The sequence below is a fragment of the Jaculus jaculus genome, chromosome 18 (assembly GCF_020740685.1).
Source record: "Jaculus jaculus isolate mJacJac1 chromosome 18, mJacJac1.mat.Y.cur, whole genome shotgun sequence".
Lineage (NCBI taxonomy): Eukaryota > Metazoa > Chordata > Mammalia > Rodentia > Dipodidae > Jaculus > Jaculus jaculus.
Window position 1 is genome coordinate 52,581,552 of NC_059119.1, and position 21,011 is coordinate 52,602,562.

Here is a 21,011-nt window from a genome sequence, read left to right on the forward strand (position 1 = left end):
GCCCGCCCGCCCGCGCCCGCGCACGCTGCTACCGGCCGCCGCTCCTGCTCCGCGGGCGCCGAACCGAGCCGGGCCGCCGCCGCCGCCCGCTTTGTGCTTCCCCAGAAAGATGGGATCCAGCCGGCGGTGATCGCGCCGACCCCCCCCCCTCCCCACCGCCGCCCACCCCACCGCCGCCCACCGTGGTGGACCACCATCTAGCCAGCTCCCGGCTCAGGTAGGGTCCTCACTCCCCGTGGACCCGCGGGGCGCGCAGGGATTCCGCGAGACACCCCACCCCGAGCTGTCCTCTTTGGGTGGGGTATGTGTGTGTGGGGGGGGGGGTTGCTGCTGCTGCTGCTCCACTTCCCCTCTCCCAGGCAAAAGACGGGGGGCTGCTAAATTGTGAGTGTGTGTGTGTGTGTGTGTGTGTGTGCGCGCGCGCGCGTGTGTGTGCATGCGCGCCTGCCTGCACATTTTTTTTATCTGGATTGTCCGCGCTTTCTGTGACACTGAAATCAATCGCTGGAGCTGGTGGCTCAGGGCATTAGGGTGGTACCCAGCCTTGCCCGGCGCTGGCAAAGGAAGAAAAGGGCTGCTCAAGAGGGATGCTACACCATGCACAGTGCCCGGCTCCGAGCAATTTAAGGTGCCAAGAGCTAAGTCCACCCGGAAAGCAGCAGCGCCCCTGGGGATCCACACGTCCCCACCCACCGGGCTCCCCCACCATCCATGGTCACCTTTCTTCCCCGGTAAGACGCCTACCCCACCCTTCACCCCCGAACCCTCCACCACGCCGTGGTGGAGGTGGTCTTGTGCTGTGTGCAACCTGGGCGCAGACTGCAGACTGGAGGGAGGTGTGGTCGGGCCCAGGGAGGGTGGGAAAGAGCTGGAGTGAGGTGTAGGGTCCTTGCCCAGTGGCCACCGGGCCTTGGTGTGCCTTGGCAATTCAGCAGTCGCCGGGGTGAACTTTGCAGCTGCATAATCTGCTGTGTGGGGGCTGTGCTGTGTGTGTGTGTGGGGGGGGGGCTAAAATGGTCTGTGCTGTGAGATGCGAAGATCTCCTTGGCTCTTGGAGATGGACCATGGTCAGCGAGAGACATAAAATCTGTCCGGGGTGCGGGGGAGGGTGATGCTTTTATAAATACAACATATTTGCATTCTTGATTATTCAACTCCCTCCCCCCTCCCCTTCCCCCCGTGGAATCTGTCTCTGATGAATGACTTGCTAGCAATTCGTATTTCCCTCCCCAGATCAAGTGGAGGTGGTTGGGTTGAGAACAGCTGCGATCAAATTTTGAAAAGGATTTTTTTTTTTTCTTCGCAAGAGAGCAATATGCATGTTGTCTGCAACCACGGGAAGAAAGTCATGTTTTGCAGTATATATGGTTTTTAACCCCCCCCCTCCCCTTTAGATTGGCTCCCTGGAAGACGCTCGCTCTCTCGCTCGCTCTTTCTCCTAGTCAGCCACTAGTGGTTGTGAATATAACAACACAAACTTTGTCCTGCTGGAGGTGTAAAGACTAAAAAGAGAGGAAAAAAAGGATATCGGTGGGAGGTGTAGTGGAAGAAAGCTTTTTTTTAAAAAAAAAAAAAAAAAAAAAAAAGACACATGGCCTTAAAGACGCTCTGGGTGTCCAGATCATGGAGGAGCCAGCTAAGTAGGTGGAGATTTCTGATCAGAGCTGCTTCAAGGCATTGCCTGGCTATCTCCAAATATGAGCAGTGGAACCACCACAGCCTGGGCCCGGGTTGAAGGTTTCCTAAGGGAAAGGGGAGGAAACCAGGAAGGGAAAATTATGAAAGTATTCCCTCCCCACAACACGCTCTCTCTCTCTCTCTCTCTCAGAGTCCTTCTGCAGCAAGTCAGTGAAGGAGGGAGGATCAGGCGTCTGTATATGTTCCATTCATTTCAGGTCAGAACACAAAGCCAGAAAAGGGATGCTCTGTGTTGGGTTCCTCTTTCAAATCCTGTGTTATTTGGCTGCAGCTCCCTGCGTTTGCTCAACTTGCTTAATTGGGAGGTGAGCAGAGTGTGAAGGAAGGAAGGACAGCTTGCTCCATTTTGGGGGCTTTTGTGAGTGAGCTGGTGGTGTGTGTGTGGGGGGGGGCGGCAAGATGTGCTTTCTTAAATCCTTTCCATTTTACAAATCCTGCCTGCTAGAGAAGGCTTCCATTCGGATCTCTAGGTGCTTTAAGATAAGATCTCCTCTACCTATTTTAAATAACAACCCTGATCTCCCACACCCCTTCCCTTAAAAAAAAAAATGGCTGTTTGATTAAAAATGAATGATTAGTTCCTAGAACAAGAGGAAAAGAGATCTCAGAAGAACTAAGCTATTCACTGTTGTGCTGACCACAGCTTGCAAAGGATGTGTCTGTAGCAGTCAGAGGTGACAGAGAGCTTAGCAGGGCCGGGAGAGGAGACCCCTGAGCTGGGGGTGGGGGGGCAGGGACTTGCTATTTACCTATCTGTCCACAGATCTTACCACTGCTACATAGTGGTTTCCACAGCATTTTGTATTTAGATTAAGAGCGTCACCATCTATCTGCTCCTGACTGTGAAGGGAAGGAATGTATAGCAGGATGTATATTCTAACTCCAAATAAAATTATAAAAGCAAGGTGAAGTGTAGTCAAAGATGCCTACAGGACTAATCTACAGGCATTGCATTAGCTGCTCTTTCAAGCTGTTTTTGAAAAAAAAAATGTATTTTGAGAGAACTTCAGCATTTGTTAGCAAGCTATATTTAACGTGGTTTTATTGGACAAAAATAGACTTTTTATTTATCTTGCGAAGCAAATGCATGTTGCGTTCCCTCCTCGGGTTTCATTTGTTTCTTTGATAAAACGAATGATAAGAAAAGGTCTGTAGATCTCATAAAGTTGCATCCTTCCTTTAAAAAGCAAGTTAAGGGGGAGGGGGATAAAAAAGAAGCAGAAGCAAAGAATTGACCTCACTCATGGATGCGGCTGTTAGGTTTTCCTGTTCTCCATGATTTTCATCTTAGTATTTAGCAGGGCCAGTCCTTTCTCCATGATGTCCCCAGGAGAACTCATCCGTATGTAAGAAGCAGGCTGCCCCACTCTCATGCGGACAAAGCAGAACCCAAACCAAGCTCAAACTTACATCTAGAACGAGAGATACGCTGTGGAAGGAGGGTGTGAGAACATTTGTGTTGTGGGTTTTATATTTGTGTGGTGTGTTTGTGTTTCTTTCATGTAAAAATTAATTTTTAAAAGAATTTAGGAATCCATATGCTATGAACTATCTCTCTCTTGTTTTTTTTTTTGTTGTTCTTTACCTATTTTTGCCATGTATAATATAAATGCCTCTTGCTAAACTTTCTTATGATGTCCATATGTCAGAGATAGACCCCCACTATAACCACCCATGCTATTTATTATTCACGGTAGGACACCTCACCATCCTCCAGTCCGCAACTCTACCCAATAGTCTCTCATCTGATCAAGCTCCACGGCTCCCTCTTGTGGCAAAGATTCTCCCTCACTTTCTTTGGATTCCAGAACCCTATCCGGGAGCTCCATTAGCTGTGCAGCCCTTCAGCCCTAGTTGTTAGGGCTGACTGTGGCTAACCAGGCCAGAGGGCTGCTGAGCAAGCTGTTTCTGTGTTTCTCTCTGAGCAAAGGGGATTTGGCTCCCTTGTCCTTGGAGACATTTCAGAGATGTAGTGTAAGTAAATGTCAGGTGGTCCCTGACCCATTCTGACGGAGTACATTCTGGAAATGGGAGCTTTTCCATAGGACTTTGAGATTTGGATTTGAGGCCAGCACAGAGGCATCTTTACTTTATTACGAGCAGTGCAATTAGTATTTTCATTCTCTTTCCTTTCCCCGCGTCTAGCTGCTCATGTATAAATGCATGTGACAAAATACATTTTCCACAGTAAAAAAAAAAAAAAAAAAAAAAAAGAAAGAAAGAAAAAGACTTCAACTAATCAAGGATTATGAGCGCTAATCTTGTGACTCAAACATCCCATTTTATTACCTGGTGACTCCTAGGGCAAAGACTTACTGGTATGCCGTCATCAGAAGCATTCAGAATGCAAACAGAGCTCTGCTGTCTTTTTTTTTTTTTTTTTTTTTCCTTTTTGCCAGTCTGTCCACTCAACTTTCGAAGACAGTTGCTTATAGTCCTTGCTGCCCCAAGTGTGATTTGTAACTGGCTTCCCTGCCACTGCTGCACTGAACCTGAACTGCTGTGTATCCACGTCTGTGATTGTCCTTTGATGCTCTTACTCTGGACTATAACAAGTAACATCAGAGACAAAGGCTCAAGGGAATCACATTTTGACTATTCCTGAACTTTCCATCAAATTTTATAAAAATAAAAAAAAAAAAAGAGGGGAGATGTGAGGAAGGCGAAGTCTTCCTGATGGGCAACTGAAGCAAAGAAAATGTCCTGTGAGGTTGGTGAAAGGTCACTGTGTCACATCTAGTAAACCATCCAAAATGCACAGTGAAAGCCTTTATCCATTGGCCAACATAGGGAGGTGAAATCCTCGCTACTGAAGCCATTCATTGGAATGAAGGAATTCTAACAGGTCCCCATTAAAAGTTCTATGCGTTACTCCCCAAAGCCTTACCATGAATTCTCATAAGCCATTATTAGCCTATGTTCAATTTTGAACTTGGACTGGTTTATGCACTTGGCTGGCAGAAAGTCCTGAAAACAGGAAGATGCAAAGGCAGTGCAAAGCTTCAAGACTAGGATGCTGCCCAGCGAGTGACCTCCAAGGACTGTTCTGATGGGGAAGTGTGCGGGACCCTGGTGCCTGGGAACAGAGCTGTTGTTGAAGGGGGAGGGAGTAACCAGAGACAGGCAAAAATAAATGCCCACACTGAGATTTTACTTGGTAACAAAACTCCAGTCCTTTCTTGAGAGTTGAGCTTTTATAAGTCTTTGGAGAAATGGGCAATATATATTTTTTCTTCTTCTCCAGAGTAGTTGATAGTCTTATAGTTTTGCGTGTATCTTACTGGACCGTGTTGCAGTATTCTCAGCATGTAAAGCAGTGGTGACTTGCCATTTCTGACAAGGGAAGGTTTTGCTCCAGTCCAGGCTGGCCTGGATTTCACTATGTAGTCTCAGGCTGGCCTTGAACTGAAGGCAATCATCTTACCTCTGCCTCCCGAGTGCTGGGATTAAAGGCATGCACCACCATGCCCAGCTCCCATCTTAATTCTTCTGTGAGTGTGTGGTGGGGGAGATGTTTGAGATAGGGTCTCCCTCTAGCCAAGGGTGACTTGGAATTCACTATGTAATCTCAGGGCAGTCTTGAACTCATGGTAGTACTTCTACCTCTGCCTCCTGAGTGCTGGGATTAAAGATGTGACCCACCTCTGACCGAATCATTTTTATTCTTAAAAAAAGAAAGAGAAATCCCTCTGCTGATGTCATGTCATGGCATGTGAATATTTCTTGGTTGGATCTAATGTGCGATGAAATGAAACAGACGAGGCAGTGATTCAGCAATTTACATCAACACAAGCAGGACATTTGTTGAGCACTCGATATTTGCAAGGCCCTGCACTGGGGCTTTCCAGAGAATACACATAGGGAAGATAAGTTATTTTACATTGCTTAAACACTCATGATGTCAGGGACTTATCTATTAGTTTTATACCTGTGAACAAAAGAGAGAGAGAGAGAGAGAGAGAGAGAGAGAGAGAATATGAATTGAATAGATTGGCATGCCAGGGCTTCTAGCCACTGCAGTAGAACTCCAGGCGCATGCACCAGCTTGTGCCCATGGGTGACATTGTGCATGTATCATCTTGTACCTCCAGTTTACATGGGATCCGGGGAGTCAAACATGGGTCTTTAGGCTTCACAGACAAGTACCCTAACTGCTAAGTCATCTTTCCAGTCTCATACCTACTTTTTTATCTAGTGCTTATGAATGCCCTGAGGAGTCATCATTATCCCAATTGAGAGATGGAGAGTGTGGCACAGTTAGACACCTTGGGCATGGGTGAATAAGAGAGGCTGTGCAAAAGCTATGCTTTTTATCTAGTGTTTTCTTCTGTTAGGAATGCTAATGACCTAGAACACCCCTAGTTGAAATAACAGGACTGAGTAAGGTAGAACAGTAGTTCAAAGGTCTGTATGGGGCAAAAGGTGAAAAGAGAATTCTGTACCCTGGCTTCTTGGAGGCGGAGGCATCTCAGTTCATTCAGAGTGAATGGGTCGAGACAACAAATGTCATCTCATCATTCTGGACCATTTAAACCACACTCCAGCCAATTTATGAGAAAGGTGACCCTAGGGCAATATCAAATTTTTTTCCAGACTTTGCCGCCTGGTCCATGTCACAGTCAGGAACATGCATAGATCTAAAACAAGGGGCATCGCTCACATACGTTTTACACTGGAGAGCACCACTCAGGATGAACCTGTAGTGCAGCCCGGAAAGACAGAGCCTATCAGAGTCAGATGTGAGGAAGGGAGGTCACCTAGCAACCTGTGTCTCCCTCTTGTTTGTTTGGTTTTGCTTTAGTTTTTCGTGAGGTTTCAACATGGAGCCTGGGAAGGCTGTGAACTCTCCATCCTTCTGCAGCTACTTCTTGAGTGCCAGGATCACGGGTATGGGCCTCCAGCTTGAGTTCTCCCTTAAAGCGCACGGCATGGCCAGGCTTTGGCTGTGTGCCCTGCCTGTGGGTACACTGCATGTGATGGCATGAGCGACACCCAAGCCCACCCCTGCTCTATATATTTGTGTGAATGCCTCCACTGTGAGCAGAATCAGCTCGGGTGGAGAACAGGGGCGCCTCTCGGGGGTTTCATCTGTTTGTCAAATGTTGGGAGTCATGAAAGATGAAAGATGAAATAGGTGAATTTGTGTTGGACAAATTCATCGGTGCTTTTCTCATGTCTTTCTGTGTATTCCCCCCACCCCCCTTGGAACATCCCGTTCTTTAAGAGCTTCTTTCAGACCACGCTGGGCACTGGGAAAGACATGTGGTAGCATCTAGGTTTGCTGTTGTCTGTACAAAGAATAAAAATGAAGACCACATAAAAGCAAAGGGCTGCAAGACTAAGATAGGAAACAGTAGAAATGAGAAGTCGTGTCACCAAAGCCAAGGCTCCTTTTATTCTTTGTCAGGGTGGAAAAGTCAGCAGAAATGGGCCATCTGTTTTCTGGTCTTCAGGAGGCCCATATGTGTAGTAAAGATTCCCCAGGGCGGACAGAGAATTGTGCCTCTTCTACTGTAAAAAAGGGATTGTGTAAGCCGGGCGTGGTGGCGCACACCTTTAATCCCAGCACTCAGGAGGCAGAGGTAGGCAGATCTCCATGAGTTCGAGGCTACCTTGAGACTACATTGTGAATTTCAGGTCAGCCTGCACTAGAGTGAGACCAATAATAATAATAATAATAATAATAATAAAATTGGGGGGGTAATAGTGACTAATAAAGTGAAGGTCCCTCAAGAACTCAGACCATATATCTCTGAAATCAGAAGACATATTCATTCATACTTATAACAATTGTTTGAATTCAACAGGTGGTATATTTAACATTGTGCAAGTTACTTCCCTGGGCTCACTTTTCCTCAACTGTTTAAGTGGTAATAATTATAATAGTAACAGGCTTTATTTTTTGTGAGGCTTAATATATTGTTATTACAGTTTCAGGTACATGAGTGCTCTCTAAGGCTTCACTCACAACTTAAGAGATGAATAGTGAGATACCCCTTTCCGCTGTCCATGTGCCTTTGTATGAATATGCTAATTGGTCTAGCAGGTTGCCAAGGGAAGGTGGAGCATAAGTATGTAGACAGTGACGTATGCTAAAGGCCGTCATATGTATACATGTATATATGTATGAAGGAAATGCTTTCGGTCTTGTGGACCATAGGGTCTACCAAAGTCCCTCAACTCTATTTTCTCAAAAAGCAAGAACACAGACAGTATCATAAATTATGGGATGAACTATGTTCCGTGAGATAATTTAGGGATGCTGAAAGTTGAATATAGCATTAATTTCTTGTGAAATATGAGAAATTAGCTTATATTCCTTTTCTTAAAATCATTAAAAAATGGAGCATTTTAATTTCTTGGGTATTCCAAGACCAGATAGCAGCAAGAGCTTGGCCCATTGGCTATGGATTGTCAACTCCTGCCACGGTGCCAATTAGGAGAGATGCATAGAGATACAGCACCAGTGGGTTTGGGGCATGCTGGGAATAGGTGTGGAGTGAAAAGAAGTGACCTGGGAACTCAGACCCTGCATTAGAGTCTAATCTGTCACTTCTGTGGTATGTGGCTTTAAAAAAAAAAAATCGTTGGCTAGTAAAGGGAAAGGGGAAGAGAGGTAACATGAGTTAACTTTTAGAGGCCTTCCTAGCAACACTAAGCAGTTTGAGCTGGCTCTGGGGAGGACAGGTATAAAAGCAGGAGAATGGAAACTATGGTTGATTTTTGTGGTAATTTACATTTAGAAACTGAGCTCAGATGACAGCCTGGGAAGGCGGACAGGTGCTGTGTGATGAATACCAACCTGTTTGGAGATCCAAACAGAGCTCCCCAGTTTTCCATTGAGTGGGTGACAAGGGGAGTGACTTGTCCAAGGGCATGTGACTGGTCAGAAGAGCCTAGCCCGGCACTCATTTCTTTTACCCACCCCACTCCCCCCAAGCAGGGAAGCAGAAAGCCGTGTGGGCAGTCAGGTGCCTTTGACCTCCAGGAGGGAAGGTCTCATGTAAATTAATAGAAGCTACTTTCAGCATTTTCCAAAAACAACAAAAAAAAAGATCTCATACCCCACATATCAACACAGGTAGGCCTGTGAGTAATCCCATTACCAAGAAGGGTAATTACAAAGTTAGCTGAAGGCTTGGACCACCAGCAACCCTGCTGCCTGGTTTGGGTCTGTTTTCTAAAAATCTCAGCTCAGATGGCACCTCTTTAGCAGGGCTTTCCCAACCCCCCCCCTAGTGGGTCAGGTCATCTGCTGCTTAGATGGGATCGTATTTACTGTCACAGCACTTATCACATTTGATAACTATGATTTGGTGGTGAAAATTTAACAACCATTGCCTGTCTTTCAGCCACTTCGTACAGTCCATAAAGGGAGAGATGGTGTTTGTGTATTTCATGGTTCTAGCATCAGTGGCTTGCGCATTGGCAGAGGTACAACCGAAACTTGATCTTTGTTGAATGGATGAATTACTTCTCTCTCATTAGGCACTGAAGCAAAGGCATTATCTTTACTAATCGAGTGGCTAAATAATGAGGATTTCATTCTCTGACTTTTCCTTTCATAGTCTTTCCTCTCAGGATTAACTTGTGATGGGTTTTCAGCTATAAAAATATAATAATAAACCGGACATGGTGGTGCACGCCTTTAATCCCAGCATTCAGGAGGCAAAGGTAGGAGGATTGTTGTGAGTTCAAGGCCACCTTGAGACTCCATAGTGAATTCCAGGTCAGCCTGGGATAAAGTGAGACTCTACCTCGAAAAACCAATATATATATGTGTATATGTATAAGTATACATATATGTATATGTATATAATATAGTAGTCAAGGCATAGTTACTAACATGAAAACTACAACTCTTTTTTTTCTTTACATTTTTGTATGTGTTTTTATTTGCTCCAGGTGTGGATTTTAGTCTCACCCCCTCACTCTGGATTTCTGACCCCAAAAGGAGCCCTTGACTTGGCTAATCTGAGAAATTAAATCAAATTAAATTAAAGTCTCCTTACACTGTGCCATCTTGCCAAGGAAGTCATCTTTAGAGACTACTCAAAGGTTATTCCATGAGTCTGGATGAATTCCACGCTCAGCTTCCCTATGTCCTGACCACCCAGCAGACCCCCTTTCTACCAAGGAGAAGCAGAATTAGAAAACTACAACTCTTAATGTTCAAGCCACATTGCAATCATAGATGTATAGGGCTAGTTTAAAGAGCACATTCACCAGACACCTGACTGAAGAAAAAAAATGTATGTTTCATAAACTGCTCAGAAATTTGGGTTAAAAAAATCATGTGTTCCCATGGACCATGATTGCATCGTTTGTTTTTTCTGAATAATAATACATGACAAGTTCCTCTCTAAGTCAACTCCTCCTTTTAAAATTTACTGGTTCTGGGACTATAAGGCACTTACTTACTTACCAAGTCTGACAGCCTTGGGTTCTATTCTCTGGTGAAGCCAGACACCACGCCCAAGCATCTGGTGTTTGTTGGCCATAACGAGATATCCTGGTGTACTTATACATATAAGTATAAGTACACACATGTATGTAAACAAGTAAAAAATATTTTTAAAACTTAAAAAAACAAATGTCTGGTTCTGTGTGTATTCATGCCTGATTTTAGAGTCATATCATTGAACAGATCATCATAAAATTGTAGCACAGAAAAAAAAAATTGTAGCACAGAATATTAAGGAAAGGTCCCCATTCAGTGAGCATCTCTCCTCATGGCCATTCTGTGTATCCAATTCTCTTTGATTCCTAATTCTTCTAAGGAAAAACAAACCAAAAAAGAAAAAACCCCACAACTTTGTGCTTGAAGACTAAACTTGACTATCTAGGGGAAAAGCTCATGGAATCCACCAGCCTCTATACATGGCAATTGGCATTTTCTTTATCCAAAAGGAATTTTTAAAAAGAAGACAGAAAAGAAGATCACGCGTAGCTTGAAATCACATAGCTTGAAATTGAATTCTTTATTCAAACCCGTCACTTTTAAGAGGCAAACTAGAAAGGACAGGGAGTAGCTACACAGGTCACAATTACTCTGGAGTTAGTAAAAAAAAAAAAAAGGGGGGGGATGTGACTCCCACACAGAGCCCATCACTCAAAGAACACATCTATCTTCAGCATCCAAGTCTGGCCTGAAGCTCTTGTTTCTGTGTGTTTTCTACCTCGGCTTAGGGCTCACACAGGGAGCTGGATGGATTTTTCCCAAGTCTTGGTCGCATGTCAATGTCTTTTCTGTTTAGAGAAGATGAAAATGACCCTCAGTAAAAATTGTGAATCATGTGCCTCACATATTAGTGCTTTAATCTCCCCTCTTTGGCCCCCCATGACTTCCTGCTGGGCTCCATCCTTCTTTACTCTTCTACCTCTGTCCGACATATTTACGAAGGGTTTTATGTTTCAATCTTGCTCAGTGCCGCATCTGTGAGAGACAAAGTCTCTCAGTTCTTCGCTTTCTGCCTTCTACATCAGTGGTTCTCACGGTGACGTCTTAGGATTGCCGCGGTCCTTATTGGCATTAAAATAGTAGGGTTCCTTTTCACATATACTGTGTATCTGAGTGAGGACAGAGCACTGATATGTGCATTCGATTCCTAAGTAAGCCAAAGATGAAAAGACATGATTACCTGCCTTTAGCCACCCCCCAATATGTTCTTTCTCGAACCCTTTTTTCTTAGTCCATCCAGCTTTTATCATGTTTTCAATTCCCACATTCATGTCATTTTCTATACTGGTTGCCACCAACGATAACTTTCACTTGGAGATGGTGAGTTCTTTTAGTTCAAGGACCATGTGCCAATTAGTTCCAAAGTTTCTGCTAGGGCATTTTGTATGAAGGTACTCAAGTAGATGCTTGAGTAAGTGAAGGGTCCAATCCTTTCAAAGCTAAAGACATAAAGAGGGCTCTCTAGATGTACAAATTTCTTAAAGTTAATTTTCAAAAGGATAGTATGGCAAATCTTTTTTAGGCAGGAAATCCCCCCCCCTCTGTGTGTGTGTGTGTGTGTGTGTGTGTGTGTGTTGTGTAGTTTAGATGTACAAGCACAGACTATCTCATTGTTTTCCAGTAGGTAAGGTCAGCTGTCAAAGAAAGGCTGTTCTCTCTCCTCAAGGTTGATGGTAAGCACATTTTATTTATTTGAAAGGGAGAGTGAGAAAGAGGCAAATGGAGAAAGGAGAGACTGAGAGAGAATGGGCATGGCAGGACCTATAGCCACTGAAGACAACATCCAGACACTTGTGTCACCTTGTATATCTGGTTTACGTGGGTACTGGGGAATGGAACCTGGATCCTTAGGCTTTGCAGGAAACTGCCTTAACTGCTAAGCCATCTCTCCAGCCCCCCCCCCCCGCCCACATTTTTATATAAAATTATTATTGTCAAAAGGGAGGCTCTTAGAAGACTCACAGAGGACAGGGAAACCCTAGGTCTCTGCCTCCAGGAAGTACTAACACTTGAACTCTCTAGGGTTTGCAATGATAGGTTGAGTGTTTTAAAGTTTCTGGAGCATTGGCTGACCCTAGGGATGATCTGAGAACTTGGTGGCCTGCTTGAATGTTCATTAAACCATTCAAAAGATAAAATTCTCACCTTTTCTGTGATTGTTTGTAATAGAAAAGTGGAGGGGCATGGTTACACCTTGATGCCTCATCATGTGAGCCACTTATGAGAGAGCTCATCTTTGAAACACAGCATTTGACATACATGAGTAGCTAAGAAAAGCTTGACAGGTGAAACCATGAGTGGCTGTTTTGTTTTTGCAAATTTTTTTGTGATTAATGACCATTAAAATGTTTTGTTTATTTTTTTAAAAAAATAGGCTTTGATTTTTAAGACAGTGAATTTGTGAGCTGCATTTAGATTCTTGAAAGAATAAATTGGTTCACTAGTAGTCAAGTATGACCTTGTTGTGATAAAATTTGTATCATCCACCCTCTCTTCCTGGCTCCTACCCATTGGCCATTGGACTTCCTTTCTTTCACTTTAGTTTTGCTAATTCACCACCTGGAGCTCATTCTCTCTCTCTCTCTCTGTCTCTCTCTCTCTCTTCTATCACTCCTTCGCTCTTCCCTTTTTTCCTCTTTTTCTTCCTTTCTGCCTCTCTCCTTTCCTTTCTTTTTCTCCTGAGCCAATAGAAACCCCTTGAGTGTTTTATTTATTTATTTTTTCATAATTTTGGAATGATTTCAGACCCCAGATTTCAGCTGATTATCCATCTCCTAAATGGATCACCTTTCCTATGAGACGTACTTACAAAACTCTTACTTGGGTGTAGGGAGTGGTTCACTACATACGACTTGAAAACGTGCAAATCCCTGAGATAAAGTAACCTACTCACATATATTCAGGAGGGAAGGAAGGCTACCTGAGATGTTATTGTACACTGAGTATCTAACATGGGTTTCTTTGTCTCCAAAGAATAGTGCCATCAGTCTGTTCTGGAAATCAGCAGATGAAACTCATGGTGGTGTAATGCAAAGTGCCTGGAGTAAAATCCCATTTCTCTCATTGTGGTCCACCCTCTCCCCCAACCCCCCACTGAGGTAGGGTCTCACTCTAGCTCAGGCTGACCTGGAATGCACTATGTAGTCTCAGGGTGGCCTTGAACTCACGGTGATCCTCCTACCTCTGCCTCCGGAGTGCTGGGATTGAAGGTGTGTGCTGCCACGCCCGGCTCCAGTTCTCTTGTTTTTGCTCTTATGACTTAAATACACTGTGAACTGTGTATGTTTCTAATTTGTTTAAAAAAAAAAAAAAAGATTGTTATATTGTCAGAAATGTCAGGGAGGGAAAGGGCAGAGAATCTCCATAGCATGTGGGGCAAGGGTGTGCGCTCAGCCAGTCAGTCCTCCTTGTCAACATTGCCACAGCTTCCTCAGAATGGGGCTCCCACCCCACCCCATGCTGAGACAATGATTCCGACCACCCTTGTTGACATCCATGGAACCCGAGATGACCAGCGCATCTTCTCTCTGAATTCTTTATTTGCTTCCTCCTGGAAGATTCTCTTTCACTCTGTTTAGTTCTTCCTACCTGCATTTATGTGTTAGCATGAAGTTTACTTAATATTTAAACTCTCCCCCAAACAGATAAGGTGCATGCACACATGTGTGCGTGCGAGTATAGTTTGGTTTAGCGTGTGATGGGAATGTGTGCGCGCACATGTGCATGAAAAAGCATATAACCTAGTGTACGTGTGTGGAGCGCGTACGAGAACGGTGGGTGTCTTGCTCGTTTTGCTTACCTGCCTGCTCCCTTGAGATAAATCTCTCACCCCAGGCAGAGGTGAGGTTTTGTTTCATTGCTTTTGGTAAGAAATTCTCGGGGCTCCCCTCCCCCCCCCACATAGCACCTGGGCCGCAGAGGTGCAGGACCATGCTCAGCTGTTTATGTGGGCACTGGAGAATCAAATTCGGGAAGTCACAAGCCATCCGGGGCCCTCAGTGCTTGTGCAGCAAATGCTCCTCACCACTGAGCCATTGCCACCAGCTCCCGTCTTCAATTTTCAAAGACCTCCACAATGGGAGTGAAATTTGGTTGGTGTTTGAACAGGTGTCCTTTAATTATATTGAGGAAAGAGGGATATATACTTCCTTGAGGATCTTCATGGTGTCAGGGCCTTTTCAATAGAGCCAGTATAACCAGCAAGCCAGGGCTAATATAGGAAGACCTATAACCAGGTGCCAAAGGAGATGTCAGGGTCCCAAGTCCTCTCTCCATGCTGGATATCAGTTTTGCCAGCCGGAGATTCTCCGCCATGAGCTAGAGTGACTGAGTGACTTCCTGTCCTCTGGCTGTAGCTGATACAGGGTTTTCAATCTAGAGCTGACCTCTGCTCACTGTAAGACAATCTCCTTTCACATGGAGAGTATTTTTAAATGCAAATGCCTAGGTCCAAATGCCAGGTTCTGATGCAGCCTCAGGGATTTGATGAGTCGGCATCTGATCCTGGGACAATTATTTTTCTTCGTCCATGGAACATGTGCTGGACATCTTCTAAGTGCCAGGCTCTCCTCTAGGAACTGAGAGAAACACAAAGGAACAAAATTCCCTGGCCCGAAGGGCTTCTATCTATTGGAGAAAAATATAACAAGTAGAATCTTTGAATATGCCAGAAAGAATATACAAGTAGAAAGGACACTGGAGAGAAGCAGGAAAAAAAAAAAAAAGGGTTGGTAGTTAGGATATGTGTATTTTCAATAACTTCTTCATTATCTTAAGTCCTAAATCTATCTTCCTTTTTTAGACCAAACTGCCTGACTTTTACCCCAGTTGCTTCCTTTGCTGAGTAATTTGAGTGGGTGTTTTCTGACAGGGGACAGGAGCCTGACTCTGGTTTTATAAGCTTAGTCAGAAGGGCCTAAGCCATTCATCTGGCCTGTCCTACACTGTCTCCACCATGAACTGTCCCAAGTTTTCGAGAGAAGAAACACTGACTTTGGAGAAGATGTTAAGCAGGTCCTAACAGAGTGACTATGGGAAATGAGTCCCTTCTTGAAGTCAGGCCGTGGCCTGAGAGCCGGAGCTATCGTTTGCCCTCTGGGTGGAATGGTCTGCCACAAATGTCTTTGTCCTCTGGCATCTTCTTTAGGCCCAGATGCACTCAGAAGGACTTGCCTCAGATGTGGATAAAGATTTATACTTGCATTATCTTTGCCTTAGATAAAGATTAATCGCATGCGGCTTTGAAGCTCTCAGACAGCATGGATGACATACAAGGGAATTCCGGGTCCTAAGGAAACAAGTCTAGAAGTTGCTTGGCATAACCCCAACTGTCAATCAACGGAATAAGATTAGGCCATCCAGTGTACTGGGCTCCTGGGAATGCCAGCATATTCCATTTCTCTGAGTCAGGTACTCCCTGAAGTTGCAACTGGCAACAGCTTCCAACCGGGAAGAGTCGGGCTCTCTCCGAGGAAGGAGCCTCTTCCTGCAGACTCACACTGGCCGGCTGAGGTTGATCCACCCAGCGCACAGGGTCCGGGCAGCTGTGACCGCTCCCTTCCTCGCAGGTGGCTGGGTGACTGATTCCTGGTTATGTTTTTGTCACCTTGGGTCCGTGCTGTTCAGCTCTATGAACTGTATGTGACAGTCTGTATTTTCCTTTTCTTTTTACATAAGAAGACAGTTGAGGGTTCCCTTGTGACTTTTCTAAGGACTCATGTGAAATGGATGTAGTGGATGTGTCTAATTAATCCTTGGATGCAGATGCGCCACATGAACTCATCCCTCATTCAGGCCCAACATTGAATGAGTGGATCAAAACGGGATAGAAGAAAGCCAGGCATAAAACCAATGTATTCGCTCCCTCTGTTCTTCTCCTCCTGGTTAATTTTCATGGAAACATATGCTTACAGAGTACTTGGGGAAGACTAAGTCAAATGACTTGAATTAATTCATGGGCAGAAAGACCCTGAAACAAACGAGACAACAGGAATTAAAAAAGCAACAGATATTTAGATGACACCTATGCATATGCTCACAAGCACTTGAATTTGGTATTGATTTAATAAAGAAAGAAATCAGAGGCCAGAGAGCTCTTTCCAGTTGCTTCCTTGCCAGTAAGTTACATCAGTGCTTGTACACACTGATTTCACAAATTATCATGCCGCCACTCCTTGAAAATCACCATGATGTTTTCAGGTCACCTCCGAAGCCCCCCTCTCTTCCTCTGATCGTGACGATGGATGCAAACGGACCCAGTGATCTCGTACATCTGGTTGCCTTTCTGGCTGAGGTTGCATTGTGAGATGGGGGCTGTGGCCCAGCTAGAGGGCAGGGATTTTCCTTGGCTGACTTGAGAATTTGCTCGGACAGAGCAATGCAAGAAGAGGTTGCCAGGCAGTTGCTAAAGGCCAGGGCGTGCAGGGCAACTGTCTCTAGGAACATGCCAGCCCTTGTGCAACATAAGTCACTGATGCTTGTCTGCCTGCGTCTCTAATCCATAAAAGAAAATCCAGGCTGTCGGAAACCTTCCAGGCGACCATTGCTAACTCAGCCCTCCTCACTCCACATGGAAGCCAAGAAGCTTTCCAATGGACTAGTTCAAGCCCAAGCCCAAGCCCAAGCCCAAGCCCAGTAGTTGCCAAAGATTGTTTCACACACTGTCAGGGACCAGTTAATTATAGCAGTCTCTGAAACAGGCCAGGGTAGATTCTTAATTCTGGAGTTTATTATCTGTATGACAGTCAGCAAGTTCTAACTTAAGCCTCAGTTATCCTACTTTCAAAATGGGATGATAGTGCCTCTTGCAGAGAGTTATCGTCGAGACACTGGGCGCTCTGCCACTCCAGGAGACACTGTTTTCACAGGCTGGCATAGCAATAGCCAGGAGGACTTGTGAGATGATGGGTCCTGTAACTGTTACATGGAATTGAGACGTGGAGAGAATTGTACACGGTGTTTACAGTACTGGTGACAAATGGGATGCATTAGTGTCAGGAAGTTGACTCTTAAGTTGTTATCATGGTTTTTGAAAAGTTGATGTCTAAGCAGAAAAAAAGGAACTAACAATTTTGAGTACCGAAAGCACAGTGGTAGAGAAGCCACGTTTTCCAGCAAATGCCGATAAATACTGAATTCTAGAACTCAGAGATGAGATCTTTAAAAGTTTTCAACAGATTTCTGAGGGTTTGGGGCATTGACTCCAGGGATATATGTGAGAGAAAACTAATAAACAGTTCCAAGGGAGTAAATAGATCAGCTCATTAGAAGTTCAGTTGAACTGAAATGTGCAAATGGAATGATGAATTGGGACATAATTTGAAAAGTGTGGCTAATGATGTCACTCTTGGAGACAGCCACAGGTCTGATTCTCCAGTCTTCACTATTACTGTTTAGTACTATTATTACTTACAAACATTTAACCTTTCTGAGCCTGGCTGGTTCTTAAGATATTCAAGTTGCAAATCTCCTAGACAAGTCTTCTTGTTAAATGTTAGCTGTCAAGCTGTAGAGATAGCTTTGTGGTTAAGGCACTTGCCTGCAAGGCCATGGGACCCCGGTTTCATTCCCCAGGACCCATGTAAGCCAGATGCACAAGGTGGTGATTGTGTCTGGAGTATTTTTGCAGTGGTTATAGGCCCTGGCATGCCCATTCTTTCTCTCTGTCTGCTTCCTTTTCTCTTTCACTCTCTCAAATAAATAAATAATATTTTGTTTTAGGGCTGGAGAGATGGCTTAGCAGTTAAGTCTGTGAAGCCTAAGGACCAATGTTCAACTCTCCAGGTCTCTCGTAAGCCAGACACACAAGGTGTCACAAGCACAAGGTCACACATGCATACAAGGTGGCACATGTGTCTGAAATTCAATTGCAGTGTCCAGAGGTTCTGGCACGCCAATTCTCTCATTAAAAAAATTGTAAAAAATATTTTATGAGACTGAAGTGCAAAAAATATTTTAAATAAAAATTTTAAAATATTGGCAGTCTACTCATTAATATGTATTCCCACTAGGTATTGAGCTCCTTTATAAGTCAGGCTTTACAGTACTAGGCAAGGGCTATTCTTCTTATGTCCACCTGCTTCTATAGTCTACTTGCCACTGACCTAGTTAAGACCTGTCTGAGAAGAAAATTTTACACTGGGTTCAGTCACCCCCTAGGATTCCTGCCTCCATCCCCATCAAAGCCAATAAATACCTTCCTGGCCATTGGATCACCACTTCTCAGCCCTGCCCTTCTTCTCCTGCTGTGCCCTCTTACTATCCTGGCTTCTCTGTGATTCTAAAGAAACTAGAGTGTGCATTCTTGTCACTGGGACCTCCTCACAGTTGCAGTTACTCTCTTCCTTCCCTGGAAGTTTTGCTCAAAACTGATCATATCAGGGCCTGCGGTGGCAACTCCGTGCATTAAGCGCTTACCTTGCAAGCATGGGTGCCTGAGTTTTATCCCTGAGTCTCGGGTAAGGATGCTCAGTGGGATGGTGCACTGGTAATCCCAGCACTGGAGAGGCAGAGACAAGAGGATCCCTGGAACTTACTGGTCAGGTCAGGTAAGCTTTAAGCCAATAAAGATCCTGTCTCAAAAAAAAAAGTGGGGGAGGGCTGGAGAGATGGCTTCGTGTTTAAGGTGCTTGCCGGCAAGGCCGAAGGACCAATGTTCAACTCTCCAAATCCCACATAAGTCAGACACACAAAGGTGAGGCAAGTGTAAGGTCGCACATGCCCAGTAGGTGGCACAAGCGTCTGGAGTGCAGATACAGTGGCTGAGGCCCTTGTGTGCCAATTCTCCCTAAAAGAAATTAAATAAATTAAAATTTTAAAAAGCAGGTGACATTCCTAAGGATATTATCCTTAGGAATATATTAATATCCAAGGCTGTTCTGACCTCCACATGCACACGCAGAACACAAATGCATACACGTGCGCACACACACACACACACCACACACACATTGTGTTTTAAGTTCTATTCTTCCCACCTCCCACTATGGCACATTTTATCACCTGACATTTATATTCATCCATTTGTTCCTTCTGCACAGCAAATAAACTCTGGGAGGACAAAGATTTTGTTTTACTCACTAATGAAGTCTTGGGACTAGACAAGAGGAAATAATTGTCCAATTCGTGAGAAGCACCCATAAATATTTGTGGCATAAGAAGATACGCAGTGGAGGGCTGGAGAGATGGCTTAGCGGTTAAGCGCTTGCCTGTGAAGCCTAAGGACCCCGGTTCGAGGCTCGGTTCCCCAGTTCCCACGTTAGCCAGATGCACAAGGGGGCGCACGCGTCTGGAGTTCGTTTGCAGAGGCTGGAAGCCCTGGCGCACCCATTCTCTCTCTCTCTCTCCCTCTATCTTTCTTTCTCTCAGTGTCTGTCGCTCTCAAATAAATAAATAAAAAAAAAATTAAAAAAAAAAAAGAAGATACGCAGTGGAGTTGGAACTAGACAGGTCTTGTACTTCTCTTTCGGGATGGTTGAATGCACTCTCCTTTTGGAAATGATTGCACAATCTGCACTAGCCGTGCAATGACTGAAGAAGTGGACACACCGACCAGGGAACTTTTGTAGACAGTGGAAATGCGCTGTTTTATTTATCAGCCTTTTTACTTTGACTGGACACCTCCTGTTACAACCTGGTCTTCTTCAGCATGGGAGAAATGTTAGAGAAGTCATCTCCCGTCCCATCAATGACAACCTAGGAACGGCTGCTTGAGGCTGTGGTGGTACCTTAGATAGCCTTCTGGGATGTGTTGGGGAAGAAAGATTCACCTGGGTCCTGGTACAATTTTCTGTGCAAGCCATTGGCAGCAAACATGGGGCAGAGAAGACAGGCAAAGGTAGAATGGCTGCCAGTCAGCTTGGAGCTCTGAGGACCACTTTCCCTTTAACTGTCCCCAGGCAATAGGCTACATTGTAACTTAGGACCCCATCCCTATCATGCTAATGGACGTCATAGCTGGCCCTTCTTCTTGAGGCCTTCTCCTACCACCCTCATCCCCCTGTCCCAGGCCTTGGAAGCAGAGACAATATGAAGTCAGAACTGGGTTTTACATGAGCTGGTGGGTGAATTTAGGACCAAGATGGCTCTGGTCACTCCCATGGTCAGTGTTTATGTTTTCTACTGGTTGTTGCCCAGTCCCTCTTACCTATAGCTCGCCATCACATGTGTGTTTTGCGGTCACTGTTGTCACGTCACATGAGCTGATTTTGATGGAATCATCACTCCTGCATGTTTTCTTTTTTGCCACTATAGATCTAATATATGTTTAGGAATGGCCATATTAAGTGTGCCTTTGACACCGAGAAGGAGCATTTTATGACTAATTTCACAGCCTGCCTGGCTCACACACAAAATTCAGCTCACCCTGGTTACCTCCATTCCTGTTGCAGATTCCAAAGCGAGCTGTATCTCCGCTGGGGAGGGTTGTGCTTGAAGAGCCATGGCCACAGCTCTGATCAAGGGAACTGGGCTGGCTGAAAGTTAGGGGAATTTGCCCTCATCAGAACATGTTTTAACAAACTGTACCTAACGAATAGAAACGTTACCTACGCAGTGTAATGGTTTTCCTCCTCAAACAAGCACTATTAAACTTTGAGTGTAGGCAAGCTTGGGAATTTCTGGCTCTACATAAGCTTGTGGCAGTAGGATGTGTTTATATGAAATGCACTAAAGTTATGCCCTGGAATTTAAGATAATAAGCACACTTTGTGCTGGTGGGATTTTTTTTTTTTCCAGAGCCTGAATTTAAAGGCATGATAATCTTAATAAGGGGATTTCTGTCAATGAAATACTTTCTCAACAATAATGTACTGACCAAATGTTAAAAGAAAAATCTGCTTAAGCCATAAGGAGG

At 44.7% G+C, this 21,011-nt stretch overlaps 1 protein-coding gene across 21 annotated transcripts in view; it reads left to right on the plus strand.

Moving 5' to 3' along the window:
* The window catches only part of Slc8a1 (solute carrier family 8 member A1), a 383,059-nt gene that overhangs the window by 61,700 nt on the left and 300,348 nt on the right, over positions 1-21,011 (plus strand). For 10 of the 21 annotated variants that reach the window (XM_045137170.1, XM_045137172.1, XM_045137168.1 and 7 more), the window contains exon 1: positions 463-731. The exons of 2 other annotated variants lie outside the window; for them this stretch is intronic. The gene's annotated coding sequence lies outside the window, so the exon portion shown is untranslated. Of the gene's footprint in view, positions 1-120; positions 218-461; positions 732-21,011 lie in introns of those variants that run through there. 9 more of the 21 variants (XM_045137162.1, XM_045137166.1, XM_004660113.2 and 6 more) reach the window with 2 other exon arrangements.